This window comes from Chlamydotis macqueenii, chromosome 2 (assembly GCF_036417535.1).
Source record: "Chlamydotis macqueenii isolate bChlMac1 chromosome 2, bChlMac1.mat, whole genome shotgun sequence".
NCBI classification, from domain to species: domain Eukaryota; kingdom Metazoa; phylum Chordata; class Aves; order Otidiformes; family Otididae; genus Chlamydotis; species Chlamydotis macqueenii.
This window is the reverse complement of record NC_141557.1, coordinates 27557806-27578102: the sequence shown is the minus strand read 5'-3', so window position 1 is coordinate 27578102 and position 20297 is coordinate 27557806. Positions and strand designations below refer to the sequence as shown.

The 20297-nt window shown below is 37.0% G+C and overlaps 1 protein-coding gene across 1 annotated transcript in view; it reads right to left on the bottom strand.

Moving 5' to 3' along the window:
• The window catches only part of NXPH1 (neurexophilin 1), a 143994-nt gene that overhangs the window by 2715 nt on the left and 120982 nt on the right, over positions 1–20297 (bottom strand). The window lies entirely within an intron of this gene.

Below are 20297 nucleotides of genomic sequence, written 5' to 3'. Positions count from 1 at the left end.
CTAGTATGACATGTATTTCTCCTTCCTCACTTCACTTCTTTTTTCACACCTTCCTCCCCAAACCAAAAACTGATTTGTGCAAGACAGAAAGCCATTTTTTAATTTACAAGAAAAATAAGGCCACCTATTATTAGTAATAAAAAGTAGCAATAACAAAATCCAGCAAAATCACATTTTTAAAATAAAAGAGCCCTGCACAAAGTTCCTACAAAATCATAAGCTTCAGACATAGTTTTCCCCAGAATTCAGTGTCAGAGCAATTTGTCTTATTTATATTTTTTCTCTTTGCCTTAATTTTGTGGAAAACAGAGAACAGATGCAGCCTCGCAGCTGTCTAACATGCAGCACTGGCAGAGGGCTCTGACGGAGTGTAGCGGGGAGGGCTGGAACTGGCCGGGGGCAGCGGATGGATGTGAAGAACACCCTTAGTCGCATTCCCCCTAAAAATTTGCACCAGGCACACTGACATATTTTGTAACATTTGGACTGCTCTGAAGAGGCCGTCAAGCTTCTTATTTCCCTTTTCATGGCTACATAGGAGATTCTGAATATGCCTGTTTTATTCCTCTGTGTTCTGGTACTGATTTATGTGCTCCTATCATACTTGCAGTTATATCTTTCTCTTCACTTAAAAATGAATTGAGTCTATTCCCAACCCAGCAAACTCATTGGAAACCAGCTAGTATTTAAATCATGGCCCCTCCCTACTGGTACAACTGGAGGTATATGTCACAGAGGATATCTATCACAGCATGGCCTTTTCATTTTCTAACAATCACGGAACTGAAGCATGCTTTCATTAACTTCAGTACTTTTTCAAGGTCATTTGAAGGCACATACATAAAATCAGTTTAAATTGTCTTAATACACTGATCACATAGGAGGTATGTCCCCAGCCTTTTGCAGTAAAAAACTAGGTAAATAAATCTGTCACATCCCACACTATACTTCCCCAGTGCATTTCAGGTTGGTGAGCCAGTAAGGGTAATGGATAAAATATGGGTTTTATTTAGGATTCTGAAAAAAAAAAAAATTACTTCCTCTTCTTTTGACTGGAAGGAAGGATTAAAACACAAACTAGCATTTTGATAGCCAGTTTGTAGCTGCATTTTAGCATCAACACAGTGAGCCAGGAGAGAAACTGTAATGAAATGCACTGATGGTGCACTGGTTAATGAAGCAGCAATGAAGATGTCACAGGGAGAGAGAAGGAGACTCAGAATATAATTTTGCTGTGGCATATGGGGAAGGAGTGCAAAATAAGAAAAGAAACATGGTTAAAAGGAAAAATGTGCCTGTCTAGCATGAATCTGTCAACCTGCTATGAATCTAAGCAGTTACGTAGCAGAGCTAGTATACCTGCAATCTGTAGGTAGGATACAGATTGCTTACCACTATGTTTTTCCTTGCTCACAGCTTGTTTTTCATTTGTTTTCCCTTCTGCATCCAACAATTTACATTTCAGAGGATTACACTACAAGTTCCATGTAACAAGATGTAATGGTATAAAAACCTTTTAAAGGGAAGGTCTCTTTTTTTTCAGATGTATAAAACTGAACACTGAAGAAGGGAAGCAGGTATTTTCTGAAATAGCTGCTGACTGATCCAATACATGTGGGTTTTTTTGAAAGCTCATATATTTAATGGAAATGGATGATTCAGATTCCATGCATGCTATACTGCTTCATACCTGATCTAACAATTAAAATTGGTTGTTACTGTCATTGATCTTGTAGTACCTGAAAGACTTCTGGTCATGCAGTTAGCCCCAAGACCTCTGTTTGTGATTTTCAGTGTGGGTAACTGGCTGCATTCATGATTAAAGGCCTGAACCTGCCCACCTTAGTCAAATGTCTGTGTAAGCACTAGAAAAAAAAAGCCCACGAGGGTTAATAAAAAAGCTCTGGAATTCATTGTTCTGCACTAACATTCTCCAGCCAACTGCTTTTTCATATACTGTTAGTATACTCTGTGCTATAGAAAGTAGCTATATGTATCCTCAGAGACTTGCACACCCAATAATGCAGAGCATTGCTGTGTAACAGAATTTCTGCAAATGTAGCAGTTATTTTCACATGAACTAATCCACACTTTTCTTCCATCTCTCTTCTTTCCAACCAAAAGGCTGCAATAATACAGGAAAGATCATGCAACCTATGAGATTTTGCACTTAGTAGTGTGAAAACTACCCTACTGAAACATAGATCTATTTTAGCAGTGCATGAAACAAGAGCTAATTTAAAATGGCTAATGGACACCTAAAACACTGAGCAGCCCAAATTCTATGGTGGCTTTTTTGTCCCCTTCCTTGAGTACTTGCATACTCTGCCCTATCAATTAGTTCACTATAAACTGAGTTGCCTTCTTTTTCATAGCCAAGAGCCACTCCTAGGTGAAACATTGAAAAGTTGGCCTGCTTGTAGTGGGCCTATGTAGGACAGTGTTAATTTTCTTCTATGGTGCTGTGGTTTAGATTTTTGACCAAAACACTAAAAATACATTAATATTCTAGGTCTTGCTGAACAGTGTTTGCACAGCATCAAGGCCTTCTCTGTTTCTCTCTTAGCCCCTCAAGTGAATATTTTGGGGGCGGACATAGCTGAACAGATGGCATGAGCTAATCGAAGAGATATTCCATACCACATAACATCATGCTCTGGGATTCAGAGGAAAGGAGGCAGTATTAGGAGGGGTTAGCCATCTTTTGCTCAGGAACTGGCTGGGCATCACTCTACCAATGGGAGGTGATAAGCGTTGCCTTTGCATCACTTGTTCTGTTTTGTTTCCTTCTCTCTTCTATCTCCTTCCACTTATCTTTCACTTATCAAACTTTTTTTATCTTAATTCCCAAGTTTTCATGCTTTTATTCTTCCTTTCCTCTTCCCCTGTCCCACTTGGGGAAGGGGACAAAGTGAGTGAGCAGCTAGCTATATGTTGCTTAGCTGCCCACTGGAGTTAATCCATAATGCCAATACAGTGCAATGTATCAATGTTGCAAAAGCGGTGAGGAGGGGGATTTCCTCTGTGACTGCATAACCAGAAGTGGTTTTGAATTATTATGATGTCAACAGCGCCCGTATAGAACAATAGTAAGAAGCAAAAGACTTAGAAATGCTTATCCAATGCTACAAAGTGGAAAAGTGCTCAGTAAGCATGGTAGAATTTCCTTTGGTTACACTATTGTACTTTTAATGGAAAGTATGAATTTTTGCTACCTAGAAAAGTTTACCAATATCAAAAAGGTACAAAGAGCTGACTGCCTGGTAACTCTTTTCCAAAGAATAATGACAAATTGTTATTCCATTTCTTCTGCTGCTTCTAGGAAGGAGTAAAGACAGTGGTTTCACTTGGCACAATATCCCATTAAAATCCCACAATATCCCACAGCTTGTCCATTAAAAAAGACACAGGAATTGATCTGTAATGCAGTTTTTACTCCATTAAAATAGAACACTCCATTCATTCTGTCTCCTCCTTTTTGAGGGTGAAGAATTTTTTATTATTATGTTTAACATCATTAAATGTTTTTAATGAACATGTGTAGTTCATTTAGGGCTTCCTAAAGGATAGGCTGTTTATTTGTCTCAGAAATTTTTGAGTTCTCTTTCAAGACACTGAGCCCTAAATGCTTTGTCAGGTCAAACTTGAACATTTGGAGCAGAGAGAACAGAGCTGCAAAGGGATCTCAGGAAGCCATGAAGGCCTCAAGTGGTGATTTAGGCCCTCTTCTCGGTGTAAAAACAACCACAGATATATTAACATTAATTTAGACTGATCAATTTGAGATTTAAAAAACTAGTCACTAAAAAAGGTACAGAATGCCTCTTGATTTCTCACTCTTTTCCTTTTATTCTAGCTCTATTACAGTTCATTACCTATAATTACAGTATTGGTTTGGAAATTATGTATTTATTCCTCTGAATGTATGACTACTTGAGGGCAAATGAAAATGTAAACAAACAATCTAATACTCAAGGTAGAAAATCTCTGTCTTCAGGTAAATAACTAATCAAAATCAAGATAATTTTTGCTGGCATAGCACTGTAAGAATTTGGCAGCACTGTGTTTGTACATGCTCAATATAAAAGAATTCAGAATTTTCTTTCCTTGGCCAGGTATCTCAAATACAGCATGGGTAGGAGAGTATTGATGGACATAACTATAAGCTGGACCATTATCAAGGCAGGACAGCACTCAGAAAATTTTTGCCGGATCCAGTTTCCCTATGTTAATCCTGTTTATGCAATGAGTGGAGGATAATCTGGATATAATTTACTGTTGATCAATTTTTCTTCCTATACCTGTCTACATGTTGTACAAAGTTACTAGTGGTATGGAAATATTTTATTGAGTGAATAATTTCCAGACAAATCAAAGAAAATATTCTACAGAAATTTGACCATAAACAAAGAAACTGAGAATGAAAGTTAATGGTGATATGATTATAAAAGGGGGAAGTAAAACACAGTGAAGGACTTGCACTTGTTACAAACCGATACTTCAGAAAGCAGGTGAAACACAGAAAACCACATATGTCAATATTTTACAGAAACAGACCTCTTTGTTTTTAACTTACAGTCTTTCTGCTTCATGACATGAAAAGAATAAGAATATGGATTGGTCAATCAAAAAATGCAAACTCAGATGAATCTGACAAATTGAACAGTAAATCCCATCTACTGTGTCAAATGAGAACCCAAAATTGGCTATGCAGAATCAAACCAAAGACTCATTTAGAAAAACGTCCTGTCTCCAACAGCAGCTATGAGATATGTCTGGAGAAGAGCAAGAACATTGCAAGCATACAATAGTCTTCTAATTTCTTCCCAGTTGTCAAATATTTCTAGATTCCTCTGCTAGATAATGTTTCTGTATATGTTTTCCATTTCAGTAACTCTCAGTAGTCTGCTTTTCTGTTTGTTTGCCTTCATTGAAACTTTGCAAACTTTGCCTGTTGTGAAAGGACAAGGGATAATGGTTTTAAAATAGAAGGAGGTAGATTCAGATCAGACATCAGGAATTTTTTATTATTTTTTTTTTTTAACAATTAGAGTGGTGGAATACTGGAACAGATTGCCCAGAGAGGTGGTGGATGCCCCAGTCCTGGAAACATTCAAGGCCAGATTGGACAGGGCTCTGAGCAACCTGACCTGATCGGAGATGTCCCTGCTCCTGGCAGGGGGTTGGACTAGATGACCTCTAGAGGTCCCTTCCAACCCAAACCATTCTATGATTATATAACATCCTTCAGCAATGAGTTCCACAGCTCTATTCTCTCTTACTGTTTGTTTTGAACTTGGATCCTGTCACCTTCTTTGGAGAAATCTTTGTTGTCCAGGTGGAAAACTGAGTCTCTATCCAAATTTCCCATGTTCCTCATTACTTTTCTCTGCTGCCATACTTTACTATCTTTTCTACAAATACCAGTGAGTGGAAAAGTTGACAATTTCTAGCTACATAAAGAAGTCTATTTCTAGCCCACCAGTACATATATCTATTCATAGTAGTAAACAAATATTGATCACTTTTCCAGTTTGAGAATCAGCCTCCCAGGTCACACAAATAATCCCTTGTACAGAAGCCATTCTATACCTGTGTCTTTGAATTTCTTTTTTGTCCTTCTCTGAAGCTTCCTCAGTTCTACTCCCAGTTCTACCTTTAAGATCAAAATGGCACACAGCCTTCAAGATGCAGCAGAACCACGGTCTTGCATGGTGGCAAATGACCTTCTATTATTGGTTCACTCTTTTATTTTTCTACTAATTGATAATATTTTATTTGGTTTTGATCATTAATGAGCACTGAATTGATAATTCCATGGAACTGTCATAACCCTAAAATCTCAATCCTATTTATATATGAAGCTGGGATTTATTTTTTCCCTATGTGTTTCATATGACATTTGCTACCACAGAATTTCATTCCCTAATTTACTCTCTATTTACTAATTCTTTTAAGATCTTTCTGCCATTCCTCACTGTTGGCTATTATATTTTCTACTCTGAAATATTTTTTCATCAACAAACATTCTCACTCACCTTTCCTGGGTCATTTACAAATATACTGAACAGCAGAGTTCTTGCTCAGAGCCCTGCAGAATTCGTATGGTGACCTTCTTCCATTACTGACCATAGAAAAAGAAGCATCTGAAGTTTTCAACAATATTTTGTAAAGTAAATACTTGGGATCATTCAGTTAAGCATAAAAAATATAAATTTTTGTCACACAGAAATCAGAGAGAAGATAATTTTTTTTACTGTCTTTAAGTTAGGAAATTGAACTTCATATACACTGTCATTGCAATGTCACTTACAATTCATAAAAATCAGCTTAACACTATCAGCTATGCTGAGCTTAGCTTTAAATTCTGTATTCTTCTTGTTTTAATTTACGAGCTATCATGCTTGTTCCAAATGGCCCTTGTTAGAGAGAAAATGTGGCTACCTGAGCTTTTTTCATCATTCACACAACGGAGGTTATGCAAGACCAGAAGCTGATATAAATTCAGCTGATGACAGCTAATATAAATTCAGTGAAATTTAGTATCATTCAAATTAGAGTGCCTATATCAGTTGATATCTGTTTGAGATTTAAGAATCAAAGATTAATTAGAAAATTTGCACCTACAGAAAGATGAGAGCACTAATAAAACAGTAGAGACACTGCTTTGTTTAGAGACATTATAATTCTTAACTGTTGATGATCATAAAACACTAAGATATTGCAGTGGGCTGTTCTGCAAAAGAAAAATAACTAGCATAACTTACAGTTTTCCAGTGTTCTTCTACACAATGGAAGTTGCCTGTTATAAAAACGTCTGAAAACTACCAAGTCTCAAACAATTTTCAGGAAATGAAAAGGTGATAAAGCATCTTCAACGACTGTTTTACAATGAGAATACTTGAGAATTACCATGTCAAATTTTGCTTTAGAGTCTCATTTCCTCTTCCTTGCATTCATGTTGACTGAGGGCTAAGCTGTGACACTGCCACAAGTCCTGTGAATGGTAACGGACTGATGAAAGAAAATAGGGGTATGCCACCACATGTTAAGAAAGAGTCAGAACACATTCTGTGCCAGCCCAGTCCATGATCTAGGGTGGGAATCACCTCACCAATCATCTCACCCACCTGGAATTCAGGTCTTGGGCCTAAACTGTTCATCTAGACTTGTTCTATAATCAACAGAGAGAGAAAAACAGCATGAACTACTTCCTCTATCTCCACTAGCTATTGATGAACCTTCAAGGATTGAATAAATGCTCTTCTTCTAGATGCCTTCCGAATCTATGATTCCATGATTCTAAATGCTCTTCTTCTAGATGCCTAGGGGTAGGCAGGAAAAAATCTGACCTGTGGTGCAAAGTCTGCCCTGGAGAGAACATCATGGAGAGAACACGAAGGCTGCAGGCTGGAGGCAGGACAATGATTGCTCTATCTAAATGTTTTCTGAAATGTTCTAGTTATGTTCAAGTCCACTACTTCCTATACATCTGCAAGCACACTCAAGCTCATGCTCTGTTACACATGAAAGTGGGCAGACTTGCTAGTATTGCTCCTCCTTTCGTTTAGATATAGGAAGTTTCCCCTGTGGAGGTTTCCTTTCGGAAGCAGTGTAGCTTTGTACTATTCTGTTATCTTTTGGACAAATAGTTTTCACAGATACTCAGAATCTGAAAAACAAGTCTTCTTGAGCCTGTTTATTTCACTCATGACTAGAAAAAAAATGTTTAGTAAGCAGGCTTTTTAAAATTGTTTAGTCATCTAAAGATACAGATAGGCACTTGAAATCGATCAGACTTAGACTATAATTATGGAGATGTTTCTTCAGGAAGCAGTGCCCTAACTTACATTTTTCTCTTTCTCCTTTTTCTCTGCTTTACTCTGCCACTGCAGCCCTCTCAGCTGTGGCAGTACAGCTCTTTGTAAGAACCTACTGCTTTCTTTTTTCTTTCACAAGCTTTCAGAGTAGAAATCAGACTCAGAATTGAGATCCAGGCTCCTTTAAGTGCCTGGAGAAAGCTGGGAACTTTGAACTACGAACCAAAACCACAGGTCTACAACAGGAAGCCATGAAAAGTCAGCCCTAAGGAATGTTCCACACTTTTTCTGGAAATCAGGAGTGAAGACAAGCACTGCTGTCACACTTATATTTCAAAGAAGGAATCACGTTGTTTTCCCTTGAAACAGGTAGCTCCCAGAGAAAAAGGAAGTTATTGCAATTGACAATTTAATCTAAGAGCTGGAGAACATCTGCAAGTCAAACCAAAAGTCCATCTTGTCCTGTACAATGTATCCAACAGTGGCTAAAGGTTTATTTTTATCAAAGAAACAAAAATCAAGGAAAGAATATACTACTACAACCAGAAAATCTTTCCCTCTTCAAATCTTTGCAGATCAAGGACTTCTTAAGCTGGATTTGAGGCTATGAATTTAATAACTTTCAACAAATATCACTTAAAAGAACTTGCCTGCCTCTGAAACTTCCAGCATCTGAAACACTCTGCAACCAGTAGTTCCACCTCTTAACTTCAGACTTCGTGAGGAGCCCTCTCCTCCTGTTTGAATGAGCCACCTCCTAGCTTCATTTGATGCCACTTAAATTCTTGTCCAGCAGGCCACAACAAAATCTAGCATAGCAGCAGCATTTTCCTGTAGAGTTCAGGCAGAGGCTTGATGCCTAGATGCTCAGGCCAAGCAGAGCTGTTAAAATTTATGGCTGGCAGTAGGGGAGCTTCCAGGTCAAAAAAAAAGGAAGTGCTGTCTGAGTTACAGGTACTTCCAGAATTAGGCAGCTCCAAAGGGGGCAGTCAAGAGGCATTGTATTTCTGGAATACAAAGGAAATGTATGGACTCTCTCAATACAATTTATGAGCCAAATCCTGACCCAATACTAAAGCCAATTGTAAATATCCTAGAGGAGCAGAAGGATGAACATAGTGTGGTATCGTAGTTTGTTTTAATTTTCTTGCCTAGTTAAGGTAGAATGGAAGGCATTTGGTTTGTAAAATATAATTTCTCTTTCAATTTAGAAAACATTATACTATGCCACATAATAGCCTGTGAACTGAAGGACCAAATGAGTTACAATATGCTGTGAAAATCTGCCCATTACAATTTTAAAGCTTTCTGCTTTTGCCCTAGAAGTGCAGGAATTCAGCCCAAATATTTCTAATGGTGGAGATGTGAGTGAATTTATAAAGATTTGGGAAAGGATTGAAATATAACTGTATGAAATATCCTATTAACTCTTGCCCTACGTTTTACATTTTTAGAAAGAATTTAAGCTAAATTCTTGAAGCCTGCTGCCTATGTTGTCATTAAAGATTTTTTACTTCAGTGGATTATGACTTTTGAAAATTCACCCCATCTCCGTTCAGCAGGGGATTAAACTTCCATGGAATAAATTAAAGTGGATAAAATATGTCTAACAGAGTTTTAAGACCCCTGTATTATACCAGTATCACAGACTGCTGCTAACTTTGAAATGAAAGTCTAGATAGGTAAATAAATTTTGTCAAGGCTCTATTGTTCTTGTTCCACATTCCTATAAGCCTTCTTTTATTAATATTGGCTTGCCATTTTCTGCATACATGTAGAAAGTAATTTTAAATAAAATTAGATTTTATATGAAAGGCCACAGAGCAACATTTTAATCAAAATTTGCACTGTAGTTGGCTTTACATATAATATAATGAAGAAAATGTCCATTTTCCTATGGCTAGGCATACCTTCTGAAGAAGGTGAAAAAGACTATAATGTGTTTCACAATGGTTAAACAGACAATATCCTGGTACTATGTAATGGATGAAGCCACTGTGCACTATTAACATGCTCTATTAATATTACTTATCTTCTAGGTACAGTTTCCAATCATCCACTGTTACTGTAAAAATTTAATAAAATTCAAATACTCCCACATTTTACACAAATATTTTCTTGCTACTGTGTCTGATATCATATTTTTCCAGAGAAAAGCATTAGAATGTTGATATCCCTGAGTCACTTTCCACATAGATATTCATGGGTTCATTCTAGAAACGCAAATTTGACCAAAGATGTATTTTGAGGAGGTTTAACTCCCAGTGATGTTGTCAGAGTGTACATTTCCACACAAAGAAATTATATAGCTGTATGGGACACTTGTGAAATACAAAAAAAAAAAAAAAAGAGCTTACACAAGTATATGAAATTCTATTTCAAGACTACAGATTCCTTTCTTAAAAATTGCCTGTTGTTCACTATGAGTTATCCATTTATTACAAACAGATGAACACTTTGGGAAAGACATTTTAAAAGCACAGAGGAAGTCATTCCACAGTTCAATGGGAGTTTGGCATATCCCTGCTAACTTGTATACCTTCATCTTCACCTTATGTCCTTGCCAGATATGCATACTGACTTCTCAGAAGTCTTCTGTGATCACAAAGACAAGGTTTTCTTCTCTTTGAATTTGAACAAGAAGCAGCAACATATTTCCATTCTAACTATGTTTGTTTAATAGGCGTTGATCTTGGTCAATGGATATCAAAATCTATTAAAGTTCATCTCTGAGGAATGAAGTGTGTCTGTTTAACATTGTTCTGGTAAGGAAGGGAAAGATTTAAAAGCTATTCTATTGCAAGGCTACTAAATTAGTTTTTATTGAGGTTTTCTTGGTGGTTTTGTCAAGGTCTGCTAATTCTTACAGCGGTCTGCTCAGCACGTGAGCACTGCCTCTGCTGGGCAAGCCAAGTGTTGCACATCGCTTTCCTGGCTATGACGTACACAAACATGTTGCAATGCTCCCAAAGTGCGGAGATGTCAAAGAAATACAGACTGTCCTGCTGGAAACTAGGAGACATCACATTACATATTTACAAGATCCAGGCAAAATTTATTCTTGATCCACATCTGAAGAGGACTCTACCATCAGTGTACATTTGCTCAGTCAAGATGCAGGGAGATCAAGTAGCCTCAGAAAAAGTGCTATCCATTTGCTTACACAGCTAGTCTTCCTGTGACACTGGACACAGGTATAACAAGAAACCTACTACACCATTAAGAAGAATACAGTTACAGAGTACTAGAAGGGGATACCATACATCGCTTTCTCCACCTCTCGTAAACTGGTAATATTCATTCAGGACAGCACTTTACAGTGATTATCCCCGAACTTGCACAGACCAGTTTTTAGGTCTATGTTGCCTTTCTGAGTTGATCCAAACAGACATTGTGAGGGAATCTAGCACAGACAAACAAAACAGAATAGAATACCCAAAAGAAAATCAACATTGTCTGTTTCTGATAGTAGTCTTGTAATTTCTTCTTGCAATAGTATCACACCTAATTAAAAGCGAAAATTAATAGCCAGCAGGATTAATCAAATTCCATATGCAAATATCTGGCTCATGAGAGCCATGGTCCAATTGCTAGTACTATCACTAAGGTCATTAATTTAAATTGAGATGAGTTAAGAGTCCTTTGGGCATTGACACATAAGTTGAAGGAGGTTATTCATTGCTAAGTTTTTCACACTGAAATGAAAAACCTAGGAAGAAAATATGCGAACATTGCTTCAGCACATCGATTTCTAGGATAATGCGCAGTGCTGTGAGCTTGTCTGTAGAGGATCATGAGTCCTCTCCTGTAACATACAGTAGTTTTGATACATTGCTTTAAACTCATATTAAGATGTAGTGAAGCACATTGAATACAAGAGAGTTCAAGGTCTAGTAATCTGACATTTTCTCGACTATTTTAGGTCTTCTGACTTCTGTTGAGCACCTTCAAATTACAGAAAGATTTTTCTTTTTTTAACCAAAACTTGAGTACCAATTTCATAAACCCTTCAGAAAGGGTCCAGACATTTCCAATTAGCAAGAAAGATTGACTCAACTTATAAGTAGAAATAGTGGAGCCCTAGAGCACTGGTTATACTACTGCAAATACAATGCATTCTCAGTTTACCGTCTCTTCAGCTCACCTCAGAACTAGCTCCAGTGTCTTGATCCATAACTGGATTTCTAGGCAGAGTGACTAGATGAAATGTACTCTTTAAAGGCAACTTAAAATGGACTGCCCTACAGCTATGAACTTTCTTCAAATGCTGATGGCTGAAGTATTTTAAGTTGCACAGTAACAGAATGACTGCAGAGTAATAAAGTAGCAATGGCATTATATTACTTTTCCTACATAAAGAATAAAAACATAAAATTTATTATTCTGACCTTGTATCACAAGGACTTCTCAGATATGTAAAAAAAATCAATTGGCCTATAAAAATGGACTTAGAGTAAAGGGAAACATGTGATGTGTGGTTTCCAGAAGTTTTTTTGAGATTTAAGAAAACACTAGAGTAAAAAAAAATTAGGATGGAATCTTCAGAAGTTTGGGCTTTAGTATTTACTCAACAGTATGTTTTCATATTTTTAAAGTGTAACAAATTCAAGGTTCAGGGAGAATCAGGCAGTATTGGTCCCAAATCTGCATGAGTTCGCAAATGCATTGGTACTAAGAACGGACAGAGAAACAGGAACTTTTCAGACAAAGTTCCAGAGAATCTTCATCTTTTTTGACTGATACTTGGAGTCCATTCTGCTTTGACCTCAGACTCTTCTGAGCGTCACCAAATTGACCACACAGAATTATTTTGGCCAATTCTGTCTGCAGTTACATTTGTGTAGCCTCCTGCATGAACAGAATTTCAGTGCAGTGATTCAGACAGGAATTAAGTTCTTTGACTTTCAGCGAGTAAACATTTCTTCAAAGACAGGTCAAGATCACCATATATTAATATATTCCTATGTCTGCCCAAAAAACAAAAAAAAAAAACCAAATAACTTTCTTACATTGTCTCATCCTCTATATCTGTGTGGCTGAGCAGCAGCACAAAACAATTTAACCTTAGCAAGCAAATTTCATTTGCTACCTGCCAAATGCTGATACAAAAGATAACTATGGAAAAGCAATAAAATCCTCATTCTAAGGCAATAGGTAACATGCCTTGGCTATAATACACTCACTAAATAACATTCAGTGAACTCATAAAAGCATTTAATTTAAATATAAATGCTTAGTAGTTCCATTTTTCAGGGAGTAAATGACACTTTTGCTTGTGTTTCTTTGAAACACATTTGCAGAATAGACATCCTTTCAAAATCCACAGTTAGTGTTATATATAATTACCATTACTGCAATGCTCACAGACCACCCTGTGGTCAGGTTTAGAGTGTAATAGAAACTAAACGTATATAGTCACTGCCCTAGAGAGCTTTCTCATTTAAACAGATTTGGCAAAGCTAAAAGAAGATATATTGGTGATGTCCTCACTCAGTTGCAGAGCTAAGAGTTAGTACAAATCTCTGGACTTTTCTTTTCAATGTCATATCCAGGATGTCCCCAAAAAAAAGGTTGATTCGAAGAACTGGTTGAGATACAAAGTGCCACTAGCTATTTTTAAAAGTATACACGCTCAAGGAAAAAAGGTCAACTCAGAAGTGAGTTGTATTATTGAACTCACTAAGTCCATGTCACCAAGAAGTCTGATAATCACTTGCAGAGTGTTAAGAGGTCCCACTTCTCTCCAGGAGCAGGGAAACCTACCCTCAGTAGTGATAAATATTTGACTTGTTCCTCTGATAAAAACAATAGTGAAAGTAATCATACAAATACAATCTGTCTTCCAGAATGTGAATCCTTTAATTCCACCTCTGTCCTTCAGCTGTCAGTCAACAGCAGCTCTGGGTAGTCCACAAGCCACCTAGTGAATAACAAGAATATTATCCATTGTTTTAAATGTACTTAATAAAATTCTAGTGATATAATTTGTGTAAGCTTACTGGAAACCAGCAACATCTTACTCACCTTATTCAAGTTACTAGGTTTTTAGAGTGTTTTCTTTCTTAGTTTGCTCTACAGATAACTAAGACAAGGGACTGTTGGGCAGCAAGAAAAGTCCAGTTGGTACTTGTTACAAGATCATTTAAGTATTGTATCCACCCACTAAAAATTTTTTGTGCATTCATTTTACAGATTTTATTCTAAAATACGGAAGCATTTTAATCTAGTGGAATCAAATAATATCCTGGATGAACCAATAGAATAGATTTTACGGTAATTTCAGAACAGGTTTTCCATGGGGAACAGCATATACACAGATTTGGTCTAAAAGACATCATGTTTACAAGAAAGACAATCTATCTCTCTCCAGTTGCAGGATAGTATGAGAACATTAAGCTTTGGAATTTACAATTTTGCTCTATCATGGTGGCAACTCTAACCAAATGCCTGAAGCCTAAGCGCCAACCCTAAACCCTACTCCTCATTCTAAGAGCCTAACATTCAATCTCTCACCTGACCCTAACTTTAACCTCTTTGGTGGTCAAGAAGTAGAAAAGCAGAGGTTGTTTGTAAAATGCACACGATTTGGCTGTGATATACTTTGTCTAAATCTACTCGTGCATTTTCAAGTATGATTATGTACCTTGAGTAATGCAGAATCAGATCCTTTGCCAGCTTCATTGACTACCACTTAACTAATTTTTCAGAAGATCCATGTCAGATTAATCCAGCTAAGGATTGACCATATGTATTCAAAATTATCAAAAACCTGTCAGTTTTAAATTACAGGTTCTTCTGCATTCAGAGCACTTAAAATAATCTTCAGCTATATTTGCAGTCCAAAATATGCTTTGACTGAGAGAATGAAAGATTTTCAAATATATCAACAGAACACAAAAAAAGCTCAGGCAGAGAGACTGCAATTTTCCAGCTTGTCCTTCAGTCCGAAAATGACAGTACTTTTTGTTATGGGAATGGCAGTGAGGCTGCATGGCAGTTTCCGTGCCTGTTCAATTACTGCCCATTCTAATCAGATTGCCAGCAAGGGATCATTAGGAGCTTGGTGTTTATGATGTAAAATATCTACCAGGAATTGGATTTTGATCATCACTTCATTTTACATCTGTTTCCTACTAACCAATGGAACAAAAGAGTCTTAATCACTCTTGACCTTTCCTGGATTTGAACTAGTAGCTTAATTGCTAATCCCTACTGAGGGACTCTGAAGTACACTACAGAGCCCCTGAGGCATGCAGCTTGACCCCTTCTGTTCAACATTGGTTTTAACCAACAACATCATCAAGAATATGCTCAGACTTGACAATGTTAATTATAGCTTTGGCTATAGTTTCCAGATGAAGTATAGATGAAAATGTCTAACTAGAAATATTAAAAATATCTGCCGAGCTGCCAAGTCTAGGTGATTCTATATGAATCAAAAAGTATCTCCAGCCAAGAAGATCCTGCAGCCAAGAAGATCTTGCAGATTCAGGCTACTGCACTGTCAGTTTGCTGCTAAGAAATGCCAGCTCCTGACAATTAGAATTCTTAAGGGGCTGGGTGAAAATCTGTTAGTTTTGGCTTGTTTCAAAATCTTCCCCCAGATGGTAATATAATTCCAAACCAGCTGAGATTCACTTTGTGTTGAATTTCATTGTAAAAAAAAAAAGGATCATACAGCAAAGGGATGAACAAAAGGTTCTCCCATCCTCAAATTTCAAGCTACAGCATGAAGAGCATTTTCCTTGAGGTTTTTTTCTGAATATCATTAGCTTATGCTTAGTTCCTTATCTCCAGATCTAATCTTATTCCTTGGTTATTTTCAAATTTACATTCAATTATATTTCAAACTAACATTTGCTAACTAAGAGGGAAGAAACATAGAGGCAATATGGTCTACTATGCACTCAGGTCTTATTGCGAAACTTAAAACTGGAAGAACATGGGGTTCTACCTGCACATTGTCTGCCAAATTAAAATGTCATTAAATCAATACTAATTTTCCTGTAAATGCCAGTGCCTAGTACTGTTGCAGTTTGTCACATAGATTCATCTCTCTTACATGTGTATGTCAATATATATTGCTTTTTTTACACAATTTAGGACCATATTTGTAACTAAGCTTAGAACCAGTATTCTGCTTTAAACCTGCCCATTGAAGACTTCTCTATATGGGTTATTTACTTTTCTGTAATATTTAGAACACATCATCATGAGATTGTACAGATTACTATCTCAGACAGAAATACTAGCAAGGTCCCTCAAAGAAAACAAACTGTGAGGACATGATACTGGGCAGAAGCTAATTAGACCCACCTATTAGCAGAGCTTATTAACCTGGGCATTGTGCTGTAGCTCTGGGCTTTCTGGTTCAGGGGATAGCTCAGAGTTGTAGCTCAGAGTTCTGCACTGTATTTGTTGCACAGTATTGGCAGGGCCCTAATTTTCTTCATTTTTTTACCCATTGAAAAATGTAAATATTCCAAAGTAAATGCCAAATCATACTAGTTGTATGTGTTCACTGGAGTGAGTTTTTTCCTGTATGAACTGCCTTCAGGCCTCATGAATCCAGTTGCATGATGACTTTGGCAGGCACTAGGTAATTCACACAGAGGGACACACTGAAAGGTACCTCCCAGTTTGATGGGCTACCAGCCACTCACATTGCATCTCAAGAGACAAAAAAGAGAGCATGGCTTTCTAGTATACAAATAAAAACAACTTCTAGTATGAGTTGGCTGCACTTCAGAACCACATTGTCATGCTGGAAGTTCTAATCTGCTCTACAAAGTTACGGAATAGCCCAGTCAATATCTACTTACTGAAATGAGTATTTAATGTTTGTCAGGACTCAGAATGTTTTTCCTTTCCTGCAGTCTTAGTCATACTGGGACTAGCCTATACAGATAACAAAAATTATTCTTAAATTAATATTTTGGGCACTTAAAGCCAAGAAAGGAAAAAAACTCTCTCACAAGTCTTACCCTAAGATCTCAGCAAGAGACACATGAGTCCCCACAGAAAGCTGACTGAGAAAGTCTGTTTTGTGTTGTGTTGGAAGTATTTCCTTGACTATTAATTTTTGAACTTTCATATAGCATACCAATCTCTCTTAAGCACTTCAAAGAATCAGCAAGAGCCATGAAAAGACTCAGGGCTTTTGAACCATTCCCAGCCCTCCTTCTGTTGCTACAGCTCCTCCAGGAAGGCAGCTTGCCAGCTTCCACAAACAAATCCCCTGCACAAGGGGACTGAGGTATTGGGTGGACTCAGTCAACAGGAACTTGTGGCCAGTATGCCAGGCCACATGTTCTAGGGGGGATCGAGCCATGGAGAGGGGTTAAATTCCATTTCCTTAGCCTTTTCATATGGCTTCCCAGCATTTATCAAGTCTCTGCCACCTGCAGAAACTCTTTCTGTGTCTAGCAGGGAGAGGGAACAATGGAGCAGAATGTAAGTTTCCCCATCCCCATACCAGATTGACACTGGAAATCCCTAAGCAACTGCTCCAAATCTTACAATGGAAGTGCACAGTTTTCCTGGGAAGAAGATGAAGAAACTTCCAGTAGATTAAAAAGAAAAAAAAAATTCCTCATTCATTTCTGTGAAAATTAATTAAAACTTCAGGAGACTGAAATATTGAAACAGCTACAGTTACTCCAGAGGGAAGTTTCTATCCATTGTTGTCTCATATTATTTACCACACTAAGGCTCAGATGTTTGCAGGAACTTAAAATGATTCACCAGCAAACCCTCTTCTTCATAGTTATTAATATAGTCAAAAGACAATGATCTCAGCAACCTATCAACACCAAATAATGCCACAGAAAAATACATGAGAACCACTTTTTTCCTTTACTTTGCAGCATAGAAAACAATAAATATTTCTTTCCGTACATGGGAGAAATATTTAAATGATTCATTCCTAGTATTGACCAAAAAATATTTATTAACATTAATTTTGTTATACTGTGGGAATACAATATAAAAATAATATCCTGTTCAAATGCAGCATTTTCCTTAAAGATGTCAAAGAACTTTACAATGGAATCAGGCCTGTCTACTACATAAGAATTATTATAATCATTAAAAATTATAAATGGCAAAACCAAACTACTGAAAGTTAGACATCTCCCTCAAGGGAATGCAAAATTGCTCTGAATGCCACTTTGACTGCAAAATTGTAGCATCACCAAAAATCAATCCAAGAAGAATCAAGGACAGTTATGTTGCATTTTTGGTGAGAGTGTTAATGCAAATATGGTCCTAGCAGAAAAGAACAAGCAATAGAAGCTGTTTAAGTGGGATCAATTTTAAACTAATAAGTATCTGCTTTGATCAGAAATTCAGGAAATAATTGCAAAATTAAAAATAGAAAGTACAAATAACTAATAGCATATTTTGAAAGGAAATGTGTGCACTGAAATCCAAATGATGCAAAAAATTTTTCCCCAATAAACTACCTGAATTGGGCATAATGAAAAATGAGAGAAGACAGAAAAGAACAGTAATCCTCCTTGTGCTGGTCCATCACTGGCAAAGCTGCAGAAAGAAATGAAGGTTTATAGTTGTTGTGGACCCGTGTGACACTTTCTGGAGAAGCAAGCTTTTTATTCAGAAAAAGAACAGATGTTTTGGCAGATAGCATAGAAAGAATCCTGTCAGAGACTATAAACTAGGCTTGAAGGGAAGAAAAAAAGAGTATGGAAAAAATGTGAAGTATAAAACAAAAGAACCAAAATGACATGGATAAAATAGAAATGCAGAAAAAAAGACAAGGGCTTTGTTAAAATTGAAAAGAGAAAGTAAATGTGCTAAACTCCTTGTAACTTTGGAAGAAGTTTTAAGGCAAAAAAAAATGAAACTTATCTCTCTTCCACTGACACAGCTCATTGCAGTATGAGGCTGGGAGATTAATTTTATAACTGCAGACAGAAATCAAATAAAAGGAAGAGTCAATGCCCTTTTTAAGCATCAGTAGAGAAAGATCACAAGTACACAGCCAATATTAAAATGCAGCCAAGGTTTATGGCCAACATTTAAGTAGATTTGTGCTGGAAGAACAAAAAATAACCAACTGTGTAAATGGAGATGGGCATACTACCATCACCTGCCCCTGCACTCAAATGTTCTCCCCTTTCATTTGTTTGCAATAAAGAAGCTCCTTCTGAACCAAACAAATGTGTTTAAAAAGATTTTAAACTCAAAACTCACCAAGCCAATTTCTGTGAATAGCCTCAGTCGTGATAAAGAAGAGCTTTGTCAAGAAATTCTCAGCCTACTCCATTCTGAAATCTACTGCTGCTGGACAACAACATTTAAAAGTATCCTCTTTAACCTCCAAGAACAGCCTTTTCTGGAAAATGTGAAGGAAGCTGGTATCAGGGTAGCAAACCCAGTTAGCCAGGGACAGTCCTGCTGTCTGCTGAGAGCAAAGTACTAGCTGAAGATACTGTGGTATGTCTTGGTACAAATATCCAAGTTGCAATTAAATATGGCCATATGAGAGGTGCACTCCCAGCTGTGTGTCTACTGTAATCAAAATGATACTTAAACACGTAGTCATAAAGGATTCAGATACTGTATGTCAGCTGCTCCATAGTAAGAGCCCACATGCCTGTCCTTAGCATGTTGTAAATTCAAGGTAGGTCAAGGCCTCTTGCACATAAACAAAACCAAAAAGTTGTCACAGGGAAAAACCAAGAGCATAGATTTTTACTACAGCGTATCCAAGATCACACCTTAACTTCCACTGCAATAAGCTTCCTACATCCTAAAATAACACTAGCTGGCCAACGGAGATGCAGCTTAAGGTACAGTTCCTGAAGATATCTTAAAATCAAAGACTAAATTTAGTGTTTAAATGTTGTCCTGAACAGTTATTTGTATGAGGAGAGATCCATACAGTAGCACTGAATAGAGAAAGAATTAGAAATGTAATACCACAATGAAAGTGTTACACACTTTTTTTCTTTTGGATGGTAATCTCTATATTAAGTCATTAAAGAGGTGGCATTTCTTACACAGCAACAAATAGAATATGTCAGTAAAAATAAGAAACCATGAGAAAATTTACAATCAGAGGACTGTACAAGGAAGAGCAGCACTGAAACAGATACAAAGTCCCAGTAAAGCTGACAGGAAGAAATAAGAATGTTCACCTGGATAGAAAATTGACCATACAAACACTTTTTTGTATTCCATATGTATTGCTACCAGTGGCTGCTATTTAAAATGTTCTCAGTCTTCAGTCAAAATCAGATTTTCCTGTCTGATGGACATGAAAGCTCAAATTCACATCTGCAAATTAACTATGTTCTTTCTGCTTCATACATCAACTGTTATGTGCAACGTTATTTCTGGAATTGTATCTTAGCTTACAATTTGATGATTATGGTACATCAGGGAGAAGAGAATGCACCTTGCTCTGCCACAGCTACGTTTTTATTGACTCCACAGTACTGAATGGGGAAATTT